A 12,953-nucleotide genomic window follows, 5' to 3' on the forward strand; every position below is an offset into this window, starting at 1 on the left:
CGTTGCTGCCCATGTCGCTCAAAGCCAGAGTCCTGGTGCGCTGAGCTGAACAGCAGCTTCTTCCCTGCAGATGCTTTTTGCAAAGATGGTTGGAATGCAGTACACTGTTGCCAACGCTTAAGAGATTTACTGTAACGGTTACCGGATGTTGGAGATCCAAAATAGAACGAATGCATTTTTGTTGTTGTCGCAAAACAAACCTCAGCAGATCCGGAAGCATAAGCGGATGTTAGTGAGAGAGAAATAAAAGGACAGATTTATATCAGTGACCTTATGGATGTGTTAACCAACTTCAAAGCCAATTGAGCACTGTTGAAATGTACTCACTGTTGCAATACAGGAAAACCTACGAGCCCATTTATTGACAGTGAATGGTTACCGACTTCCCTAAATTAAGCAATAGAACGCAAATAACCCGCTCCTGTTTATGTCTTGTGTGAATTAATAAAAAGCATCAGATTTGGAGTCTGAAGAAAGGTGTCGACCCGAAACGTCACCCATTCCTTCTCTCCAGAGATGCTGCCTGTCCGCTGAGTTGCTACAGCTTTTCGTGTCTATCTTCGGTGTAAACCAACATCTGCATTCCTTCCTACAGATTCGGGGCATGATACGTTTTTTAAAACGATTACAATTATTCCAACCCAACATCTGTCTGCATCTACACCCATGGCCCTTTTAGCAAATCTTATCCATCCAAATAACCCTAACCCTTTATTGATTAGTTAATAACATTGTCAATCCTGCAGGATTTTCCTGTCGCAAATTAATCTCAAATACATTAACAGAAACAACACAATGGTATTAAAATAAAATGTTTCTTCTCATTTTCTCATAAGAAAATAGGAAATGGGGCTAGGAAATAGTTAGTGGTTCAACAGTTAGAATGGATCTAACCGGGTGGTTAAAAATCTGTTCATAGAACGGTACAGCACAATGTTCCTGTGACATCTTGAGATTGCTTTGGGCACTACATTCCATGTTATGTTAACTGCTTCCCTTTCCACAGATGCTACCTGACCTGCTGAGTACTTCAAGTATGTTCTGTTTTTATTTCAGATTTGCATCATCTGCAATTCTTTCAATTTTCACTGAACATTACACTGAAACCGAGTGTTTCCTAACCAGAAGCCTTGGATGATCCAGGAGATCCGCATTCTGAGGACCAGATCCCGGGCATTCAGGTCTGGCGATGCAGAGGTGTACAAGAAGTCCAGATATGACCTTGGCAAGGCCATCAAAAAGGCCAAAAGGGACTTTTGCTCTAAGCCGGAGGATGAGGCAAATGTTCGGCAAATGTGGCAGGGCTCAAATGCCTTGACTTCCTACAAGGCGAAATCAGGGGGAAGATCAAGCGACAGCGAAGCATCATTTGTACCCGATCAGCTGATGAGAATAATGTACAGGTGGGTGTATTCCATTGGGTGTTTCAGGATGAGGGAGTTCAAACAAATGGCCAATTTTCCACTTTCTGCCAAACACATTTATTAATGCTTTGTTTTCGCAATAAAAGTCCTGGCCAACAGTCCGGTTACACCCAGAATCATATGAGCCCATTTACTGTTTGTGGAGTTTTATTGCATGCAAACTGGCTGCTGTATTTTCTCAGATGTAACAGGTCAAGTTCACCAACAACTTACATTAACAGAATGTTTTAACCTCGGAAAACATCCAAGAAATCCACAGTAGCAGTCATCGAACAAAAGACAGAAACAAGGAACTGTAGATGCTGGAATCTCACGTAGAACAAAAAGTGTTGGAGTAACTCAGCGGGTCAGCAGCATCTTCAGAGGACATGGATAGGCAACGTTTTGGGTCAGGACCCTTCTTGAGACTAGGTCCCTCCCCGAAACGTTGCCTATCCATGTCCTCCGGAGATACTGCTTGAACCACTGTTACTCCAGTACTTGTGTTCAAAACAAAATTTTACACTGTGTCAAAGGAGACCAGGACAGCTGAGCAAAAGTCTGATCAAAAATCATTAGCTTAAAGGTGAAGAGAGAAGAAGATGCTGAAAGGTCTAGAGAGGTTGCCATCAGACCATAAGACAATAGAGCAGAATTAGGCCATTTGGCCCATTGTGTCTGCTCTGCCATTCGATCATGGCTGATCTATTTTTCCCTCTCGACCCTATTCTCATGCCTCCTCCCCATATCCTCTGACGCCTTTACTAATCAAGAACATATCCATCTCTGCTTTAAAAATACCTAGTGACATGGCCTCCACAGCCGTCTGTGACATTGAATTACACAGATTCATCATCCTCTAGCTAAAGAAATTCCTTCTCATTTCCGTTCTAAAGTTACGTCCTTTTATTTTGAGGATGTGCCCTCTGATCCTAGACTCTCCCACTCGTGGAAACATCTTCTCCACATCCACTCAATCTAGGTTTCATAATTCGAAAGCTTTCAATAAGATCTCCCCCTCATGCTGCTAAACTCCAGCGAATATAGGCCCAGAGCTATCAAACACTCCTTATATGTTAACCCAAACAACCCTGGGATCATTCTCATAAACTTCCTCTGGATCTTCTCCATTGTCAGCACATCTTTCCTCAGAAATGGAACCCAAAACTGCTCACAATACTCGAAAAGTGGTCAGACCAGCAACTTATAAAGCCTCAGCATTACAGCCATCCTAGAGTTTAGGGGTATTTGCCTTTTTATTTGTTGTTGCTACAATGTGACTGGCCTGTTTACAACAACCAATTTTCCATGAATTCTTTCTATTAATTTTCCATGAATTCTTTTCCAGAAACGGCTTCAAACAGCGCAAACAGACCACAAATATGGTATAGTACAGTGATAAGCCACATGATTATCTGCAAAGTGTCATTACAATCTTTTTCCTACCAATATTTATTTTATTACTTGCAAGAGCCAGCTGCACAGTACGATCAATTAAAACAAAGTGTTCTGACAAATTTACAGAACATAACCCGCAGTGTCATAAAACCTTTGCATCAGATTGATTTCAACATCCAGATAGTCCTAACCTTTGAGAACTATGGAAAGAATGTGACATTGGTTAGCTTTGGAATCAAGTTTCTCAGGCATTGCTTTGAGCATATTCCACTCGAAAAATAAATACTGAACATTGAATAACTTTACCCACACAAAACATAAATATTATTTGCTTTCATGCAGGTCGTTACTGATAGTAGTATCACCGAAACAATGAACTTACAAAAATACATGGATTGGGTTTTGCTAACAGTCAACAGGTGCCTGATGGGACTGAAATAGGGCAAAATATAAGCCATTATAGTGAATCAGGGATGTTGATGAATGATGTCTCTCATCCTCATGTCATGGACAAATGAAGCCATTGGAATGTTACGTTAAAAAAAATACGATGTGCCTTATGTTTAGTTTTAATGTTGAATGGATATTGCATGTCTTAAAACATGGGCAGGCATAGGGGCGCAGTGGTAAAGTTGCTGCCTTACAGCTCCAGGGACCTGGGTTCAATCTTGACTACGGGTGCTGTCTGCAGAGTTTCCATGTTCTCCCTGTGTCTGCGTGGGTTTTCTCCGGGTGCTCCGGTTTCCTCTCACATTACAAAGACGCATGGGTTTGTAGGTTAATTGGCTTCTGCCCCTAGTGTGCATGTTACAAAATTGGGATAACGTAGAACTAGTGTACGGATGATCATTGGTTGGCATAGACTCAGTGGGCCAAATCTCTAAACTATGCTGTATCTCTAAACTAAACTAAATAATTGAGGTCTTAAATGTTTTAAATATCTTAAAACACAACTGGAGGAACAACACCTCATATTGAGCTTGAGTAGCTTACAACCCAACTGTATGAACATTGAATTCTCCAGTTTTAAGTAATTTCCTTCATCCCCTCTCGCTTTCCTGTGATTCTATCAAAGGCTATTTTTATACATTTTGCTTTCACCGTGTAGATATTACAGCTGTGTTTATACATAGTCCCCCCCATTTCAGGGCACGATAATGTTTGGGACACATGGCTTCACAGACGTTTGTAATTGCTCAGGTGTGGCCTGATGCAATTGCCTCCTTAATGCAGGTGTAAAAGATTTCTCAGCACCTAGTCTTTCCTCCAGTCTTTTCATCACCTTTGGAAACGTTTATTGGTGTTTATCAAAGTTGGACCAAAGTTGTGCCAATAAAAGTCAATGAAGCCATTATGAGTGAGAAACAAGAATAAACTGTTAGAGACATCAGCCAAACATTAGGCTTACCAAAATCGACTGTTTGGAATATCATTAAGAAGAAAAAGAGCACTGGTGAGCTTACTAATCAGAAAGGGACGCAGTCCAAGTAAGACCTCCACAGCTGATGACAAAATAATTCTCTCTATAATAAAGAAAAATCCCCAAACACCTGTCCGACAGATCAGAAACACTCTTCATGAGTCAGGTGTGGATTTGCCAATGACCACTGTCTGAAGACTTCATGAACAGAAATACAAAGGCTACACTGCAAGATGCAAACCACTGCTAAAATAGGATGGCCAGGTTACAGTTTGCCAAGAAGTACTTAAAAGAGCAACCACAGTTCTGGAAAAAGGTCTTGTGGACAAATGAAATGAAGATTCATTTATATCAGAGTGATGGCAAGAGCAAAGTATGGAGGAGGTAAGGAACTGCCCAAGATCCAAGCATACCGCGTCATCTGTGAAACATGATGGTGGGGGTGTTATGCCCTGGGCATGTATGGCTTCTGAAGGTACTGACTCACTTATCTTCATTGATAATACAATTGCTGATGGTAGTAGCATAATGAACGTAGTAGCTAAAGCAACTAAGGAGTTTTTCAAAGCTAAAAAATGGTAAATTCGTGAATGGCCAAGTCAATCACCCGATCAGCATCCAATTGAGCATGCCTTTTATATTCTGAAGAGAAAACTGAAGGGGGCTAGCCCCCAAAACAAGCATAAGCTAAAGATGGCTGCAATACATGTCTGGCAGAGCATCACCAGGGAAGACACCCAGCAACTGGTGATGTCCATGAATCGCAGACTTCAAGCAGTCATTGCATAAAAAGGATGTGCAACAAAATACTAAACATGACTACTTTCATTTACATGACATTGCTGTGTCCCAAACATTATGGTGCCCTGAAACAATGGAGGGACTATGTACAAACACTGCTGTAATTTCTACATGTGAAACCAAAACGTGTAAAATTGGGATTTATTAAAATCTGTCAAAGTGCACTTTAACCACATGTGACTTTTTCTATTACAAATCTCAAATTGTGGAGTTCTGAGGCAAATAAATAAATGATGGGTCTTTGGCCCAAACATTATGGAGGGCACTGTAAGTCTACAGGACGTGGAATGATGGCCTCAAAAGTCTAAAAAAACCCAAGCTGAATGCAATATTATTGCATTCTCTCAGGAGTCATTGAAGCCACTTCATGTCTTAATTTTATTTTCCCAGGCCTACATTAAGGAACCCTTGCTTTATTTGAAGAGCTGAAAGTTTTCCTAATCTTCTGACCAAACTTCCTTCCACAAGGAATATCACCAAAATAGGGATTTGGCTGGTACATCATGTTTTCCAACATGTCACAAGGCAATGAAGTGATTACTGTCAAATGCTATGAGCCATTTATGCATCATCAAGGCACAAGTATATTAACTTGATATGGGTGACTAAAAAAATAACAAAGCAACAATTTTAAACTATTGGAACTGTATGGACCCATTGCTGAGATAAAGGGAAGACTTTTATGTATGGAGACAACATTGTATAACACGTATCATGAATAAACCACAGTTAAGTTTAGTTTAGATATACAGCACGGAAATAGGCCCTTCGGCCTTCCGAGTCCACGTCGACCAGCGATCCCCATACACTAGCACTATCCTACACACTAGGGACAATTTACAATTTTACTAAGTCAATTAATCTACAAACTGGTACGTCTTTGCAGTGTGGGAAGAAACCAGAGCAGCCGGAGAAAACCCACAAGGTCACAGGGAGAATGAGAAAACTCCGTACAGTAAACTCCGTGCTGTAAGGCAACAACTCTACCACTGTGCCACCCTTAGTTATGGAGACACAACGAACTGTAATGCTGGGACCAGTTTAGTTACCACTTATTTATAGATGACAATAAATAATTGCTAAATAGGGTCATAAAAATTATGTGAAGAAGTTCCTATAATTAAGGAGTGCACCTTACTTAAATGGCATGGAAGTCCAAATGTTCAATTTAGTCTACATTGCACCTTAAAGTGGCTTTTTAATAATAATAATAATAATAATAATAATAATAATAATAATAATAGGAATCTGACGAGGGACAACATTTACATGCACAGGGTGGTGGGTTCGGAATGAGCTTCCAAAAGAAGTTGTTGAGGAAGGTACTATAACAATATTTAAAAGACATTTGAACAAATACATGGATGGGAAATAATTAGAGAGATATGGGCCAGATGTGGGCAAATGGAACTAGCTTAGATGGGGCGTCATGGTCGGCATGGATAGGTTGAGCTGAAGGGCCTCGATCTGTGTCGTATGACTCTGTCACTCCAAGTAACAATGGCTTGCATTTATATCATGCATTTAACAACAATCATGGTGTAGTACTCGAAATCTGGCAAAATGTCTAAATCATTAAATGAAAGGCTTCAGATAAAACTTGACAAAACTGGGGGCCACATGTGCTAAATGGTAACCCTCAACTACCCTCTGTGGCAAGAGTTCCAGAGATTCACCACTCTCTGTGTGAAAAAAGATTCTCCTCATCTCGGTTTTAAAGGATTTCCCCCTTACCCTTAAGCTGTGACCCCTTGTCCTGGACTTCCCCAACATCGGGAACAATCTTCCTGCATCTAGCCTTTGTAGTACTCGAAATCTGGCAAAATGTCTAAATCATTAAATGAAAGGCTTCAGATAAAACTTGACAAAACTGGGGTGTGCTAACTGATAACCTCACTAGTTAAAGGCAGAGCTTGCAAGATGACTAAAAGCAGACAATTAACCGGCTGAGTTACTCCAGCATTTATGTTTGCTTTTACATAAAGAAAATCAACTTACTTGGGAAGCAGAATTAGTTTAAAGAAAGAAAGAGAAACCACAATTAAACAAAAATGCAGTTCGGTACATCTACATTATGTGCAGAAAATCAACAATGGTTCACTTAAAAGAGAAAATCAAAAAACTAGAACAGAAACCAAAAGCGCTGGAAAGGCTCGACCTGTCAGGCTGCAGCTGTGGAAGCCAAACGGAGTCAGTGTTTCAGTGTTTGAGTTAGAGACCTTTCACCATAACTGAAAAGGAGACATTGAATGGAACAGTTGAGCTGCCACTCAGTGTCAGATACCTAGATTCGCTCCTGACCTTAGGTGCTGTCTGTGCGGAGCTTACACATTCTCCGTGTGACCGTGTGGGTTTCCTCCGGCGCTCCGGTTTCCTCCCACAATCCAAAGACGTGCGGGTTTGGACGTTAATTGGCCTCTGTAAATTGCCCCTAGCATGTAGGAGGTCGATGAGAAAGTGGGGTGACATAGAACTTGTGAGAACGGGTGATCGATGGTCAGTATGGACTAGGTGGGCCAAAAGTCCCATTTCCATGCTGTATCTTTCAATCAATCAAAAGAAGTTGCGGGAGATTTGGGGGATGTATTTGTATTGTTCTATTCTATTCTATTCTGGAGTAGGGGGAATGCGGGAAATGGATGAAATGCTTTCAGGGGCTTCTTTAAGAATAATAGAGGGGAAGCCATGGGTTCACCCCAATGGACATGTCGCTCCCCACCCTCACTGTAGCTTTACAAGCTTGTTTCGTCTCCATTCCAGTTCTGATGAGGGGTCCCTGACCAGAGGCATTGAGTGCTTTTCTCTTCCCACGGTTGCGGGCTGACCTGCTATTTCCAGAATTTTGCATCTTTGTATTATCGTTCACTTATAAGCCCATTGTGGCTACAAGATTGGGCTTTGTCTGGCTATAATGTTGTCACAAAAATAAATAAGTCCAGCTGACCAAACCCTCCGAGTCCAAGAAGTAGGGCTTACAAAACATCTTTAAGATGGAGAGAGGTTTAATGCAGGGGCTCCAGAGCAACTTGTCATTTGAAGGGAAGGCCCAACTATGTGACCCAGTAACGCAACGGGAGAGTTGCTGCCTTACAATGCCAGGGACCAGGGTTTGATCCTTATTATGGGAGCTGTCTGTACAAAGTATGTACGTTCTCCCTGGTTACAGGGAGAGCGTACATACGCCGTTTGTATGGGTTTTCTCCGGGTGCTCTGGTTTCCTCTCACACGCCAAAGACATACAGCTTTGTTGGTTACATGACATCTGTAAATTGTAAATTGTCTGTAGTGCGTAGGATAGTGCTAGTGTACAGGGGGATCGCTGGTTGGCGCAGACTCGGTGGGCCGAAGGGCTTGTTTCTATGCTGTATCTGTAAAGACTAAACTAACGGAGCAGATGTGAAAAAGCCTAAAACTGGAAGACTTCAAAGATGTAATGTTTGGAGGAACAAGAGGAGAAAGAATTAGACGCAAATGTCAGGACAACTACAAAGCTTAGGGAAGGAAATAAGTCAGTCAGTCAAAGTATTAAATTAAGGAATGTGATGTGTTTACAACTATGACACAGGCCCATTTTTCAATAATTTAAAGTGTATAACCAGGTTATGCATCATTTAGCACACCGTCAGGAACTGGCTTTGCTTTGCATGGACTTGGCTATGACATTCTCCAGAGATGAATAGGCCATTTATAGTCATTATCTAGGCTTATGTATGAATGTTGCCCACTTGGACAAGACGCCAGAGGGCATTCAGCAAAACCCTCAATGTCAATGCCTTCATAAACAGAAGGAAGGAGGAAAACACAATCTTTGATTCTTTGTCCAATGTGCAAGAGGGGATTCAGCTGCTTTAAGCAATCCTTGTTTTATCCCATTCATGAGCAATGCTTTCCATTAAAGTGTGCAATAATTCATTAATATTGACAACAAGGGTTTCCTCAATACAGTGACATTTATTTTCACCCCCTTGTGGCCCGACTGCGAGAAAGACTGAAATTTGGCTTGGGATGAATTATTTCTGCTTAGCTCCAATCTGCTCCTAACAGTCAGTTGAAGAGCATTAATTGGACCATTTTGCTGGCTGGGAATGCCAAATCTTGAGCGAAGGCCAGGAAGTCAGAATGGAAAGAACTCCTGACTGAGGATGCCAGCCTTGAAAATGGAAGCATTAAAGAAAAGAGGGGAAGGAAAATAACATAACATATCACAGCTAAAGCCAAATTAGCCAATAATGCCAAACTGCACATCTAAGCAAGTATGTGATATGATATGACGAATACATGTACTTGACTTGAAAGCTGCTCGTACTTGATACATACAATTTTAGCACAAGAAACAGAAAAAACAAAAAAACAGAAGGGAGATGGGGGGGGGGGGGGGAATAGGTTCACAAATTCTGCGGCGCTACATACATATTGAACCAAACAATAAAAAATTTGAATTTATAATAATTCTCGGAAAGCAACTATTCCTGAGTCATTTTGCTTGGAACCCGCGCCTTCGGCAGGTCGAACAGTCCAAACTTGTCCATCTTTGCCCTGCTAAACAGCGATGCGTCATCTAAGCAGAGTCCCCCCCCACCCCGTCCGTGTCTGGCCCATATCCCTCTAAACCTTTCCTATCCATGTTCCTGTCCAACTTTTAAAACTAGTTAACATAATAAATGTTTCCCTCCCTATTAAAAGGAAGATATTAACATTTTTAGGCTTATTGTTAAAAATTTAAATGAGGAGGAGTTGTTGTGAGAACAAAGTGGGGAATGAGCTCTAGGTTTCGGTTTATTATTGTCATGTGTACTGAAGTACAGTGAAATGCTTTGTTTCGTACGCTACCCAATCAGATCAGATAGTATAAAGTAGAGCAAATAGGGACAATCCAGAGTGCTGAATATAGTTCTCAGCCTTGTAGTGCATCAGTTACCTGGATAAAGTCCAATGTCCAGGCAACTAATGCACGAATGGGGTGGAGGTGAATCAGACAGTAAGTACCGTAGTGAATGGAAGGACCATTCAGAAGCCTGACAACAAAGTGGATGAAGCTGTTCCCGAGTCTGATAGTGTAATATACTATTACTAAAACTCTCATCTTGACCACTTCCGGTCTGCGTTGTAATTAAATTTGCGCAAAAACGCTACCCTATATTGCTAGGATTTTTTCACCACCTTACCCACCTTTCCCCTCAACTCCAATCCACTATGTTTTGTTCCGATCGGTGAAATATGAGAAAAGTTATGAAGGTTTAAAGAATCGTGAGATCAGCAGAATGGTCTTCTCGCCTGTCAGTCACCATGAAGGTAACCCCCCTTCCGGCACCCGCTGGAGAATAAAGACCCGGAGGCAGGGCTGAGTAAACAAGCCGTGCTGATTGTGTCCGCAAGAGTGGAGTCAGGAAAGCCGTTGTGGGGAGTCGGGAAAGCCGCTGTGTGGAGTCGGGAGGTGCTGTGTGGTGCCGCGACCGGTGGCTGCTGAGTGATTTACAATAGATGCACAATTTCCAATTTTCCAACCATGAACAACAATTTGGAACTCTATCATCTCAGGCCCACACCTGTCTCTTTATCTCTATCCAACAATCTGCCTATCAAATAAACCCTGCACCTGTGTTCACCTATTACCGGCCATGCTCTGTCCTGCCCTCCCCTTTTCCAGGTTTTTTTCCTGCCTCTCCTAGAATCATTCAGTGGAAGGGTTCCGACCCAAATTGTCGCCTATACATGTTCTCCTGAGATGCTGCAAACGCTGAGTTACACCAACATTTCGTGTCAATAGTTGATATAAACCAGCATCTGCAGTTCCTTGTTACCACACTGCTAGCCTCATTATTTTTAAGACTTAAATGAGGAAACACATTATCTGTGTGGCAAATAAGTGTTGGTTCTTACCTCAGTGTTGTTCATATGCAATGACAGGGGTTGGTTAGGGAATAGCCAAGCATAGTTTTGCACGTGGGAGATTGTGCCTCACGAATCCAAGTGAGTTTTTTTGAAGAAGTAACCAAGAAGGTTGATGAGAGCAGGGCCATAGACATGGGGCAGCTTGGTTGGCATGGCTGAGATGGACCGAAGGGCCTGTTTCTCTGCTGTATGACTGATTCTTTTCTTGTTAATTGGTTTCACAGCGTTCACATGTTTTTCGTTCCAAGTTTGTACAAGACCGCACTTAAACCATTTTTCATTCCTTCCAACAGTTAATGACAAATTGGATCTATAACAGCTTTCCAGCAGGAAGCAAAGGGTAATGGTTAGTGGGTGTTTTTGTGACTGGAAGATTGTTACTGCGGGATTCCCCAAGGCTCAGCATTCATTTCCTTGCCTTCAGTGTATTATATTATTGATTTACACTTAAACGTAGCGGACATGATAAAGAAGTTTGGAGATTATGCAAAAAGTTATGCGCTTAAATACAAGGGTGAACGTTTCTTAATGCAGGAAGGTAAGATGTCCTGGTCATTTGGGTAGAGAGAAAAGCAAAATCACATGTGGAATTTATTCCAGAGAAGTGTAAGAAAATGTAATTAGGACATACAACAAGCAAGACAATATACAATAAATGGGAGGATATTGTGTGGTGTGGAACTGGGGGATTTAGCAGTTTAGGTTTTCAAGAGAGAGTTACATTTAGCTCTTAGGGATCAAGGGATATGGGGAAAAAGCCGGAATGGGGTACTGATTTTGGATGATCAGCCATGATCTTATTCAATGGTGGTGCTGGCTTCGAAGGGCCGAATGGCCTACTCCTGAACCTATTTTCTATGTCCACTGACACTGACACTTAAAGTAGCTGGGACACATTAATTGGGTAGTTATAAATACATAAGGGATGCTTTCTTTCATTAGCATTTAAGAGGAAAGGTATATTGGAACAGCATACAACACTAGCTCTCAACCCGAAATGTCACCTATTCCTTTTCTCCAGAGATGCTGCCTGACCTGCTGAGTTACTCCAGCATTATGTGTCTATCACTAGTTTTCAACAGCTGGGTTATGTGTACACTTGTGTAGAATTCACCACCATGATAACAAATATGTAATTGCTTTGAAAGGGTGCAGAAGTAATTTACAAAGGTGTTGCCTTGACAGTAACGTTTTAGCTCTGAAGAAAATTGGATAAACTAAGGTTATTTTCTTTGAAACAGAGGAAGTTGAGGGAGACACAAGAGACTATAGATGCTGGAATCTTAAGCCAAAGGCAAACCGCTAGGGGAACTCAACGAGCCAGACAGCATCTGTGGATGGAAATGGACAGAAGACATTTCAGGTTAGGAACCTCTGTATACATGATCATGTTGGGTTTACAGGGGTGAAAAGGAGGAGGAGGAGGAGGAGGAGGAGCCATCTTGGGGGACGGCTACTAACCAGCAGCCGTCCGTTTAATTCACTATTTTTTTGTAGTTCTAGTGAGTCCTGTGTTTTGTTTGTGGGAGAAATAGACTTGTTAATGTGGGGGGAAGGGGGGAACTATATTTCTAGGTCCCTACCTGGTCGGTGAGGCAGCTTTTTCTCCGGACTGCCCCGTCGACCTGTCCTCATGGCCTACCAACTGGCGTGGAGCGCCGTTTCCTGGCAGGGACCGCCCAGCACCTCGGCTTCAGTGGCGGCACAGCGCTGGAGCGCTATCGCGGGGCGGAGAGGGCAATGCCTTGCCTGGGTCGCCGCGCAGGATCGACGCGCTGGAGCTCCGGTGAGCTGTGACTGCCGAGTTCAACACCTCCGGGCTGCGGGTCTGCGGAGCGGGAGGCGCCAACTTCAACATCGGGAGCCTGGGAGCTCCAAACCGGCGCGGCCTTGTCGGCTTTGGAAGCCGCGGTCTCCGGTAAGGAAGTGGCCGTCCCAGGTGACCCAGCCGCTGAGAGGATTCTCCCAACGCCGGGGCAACAGCACCCGGTGAGAACGGCCAGGAACATCGGGCCTCCGTAGAGGCAATAGCGGAGGCC

The 12,953-nt window shown here is 42.6% G+C and overlaps 1 long non-coding RNA gene across 1 annotated transcript; it reads left to right on the forward strand.

The window, feature by feature from the left end:
* The first annotated feature begins 19 nt into the window (after window positions 1–19).
* Window positions 20–1,540, forward strand: LOC129706953 (uncharacterized). The gene is made up of 2 exons (XR_008725113.1): window positions 20–228; window positions 1,057–1,540. It is a non-coding gene; the product is annotated as an uncharacterized LOC129706953 (long non-coding RNA).
* Window positions 1,541–12,953: the final 11,413 nt, after the last annotated feature.

Source organism: Leucoraja erinacea, chromosome 20 (assembly GCF_028641065.1).
Source record: "Leucoraja erinacea ecotype New England chromosome 20, Leri_hhj_1, whole genome shotgun sequence".
In the NCBI taxonomy this organism is placed as follows: Eukaryota; Metazoa; Chordata; class Chondrichthyes; order Rajiformes; family Rajidae; genus Leucoraja; species Leucoraja erinaceus.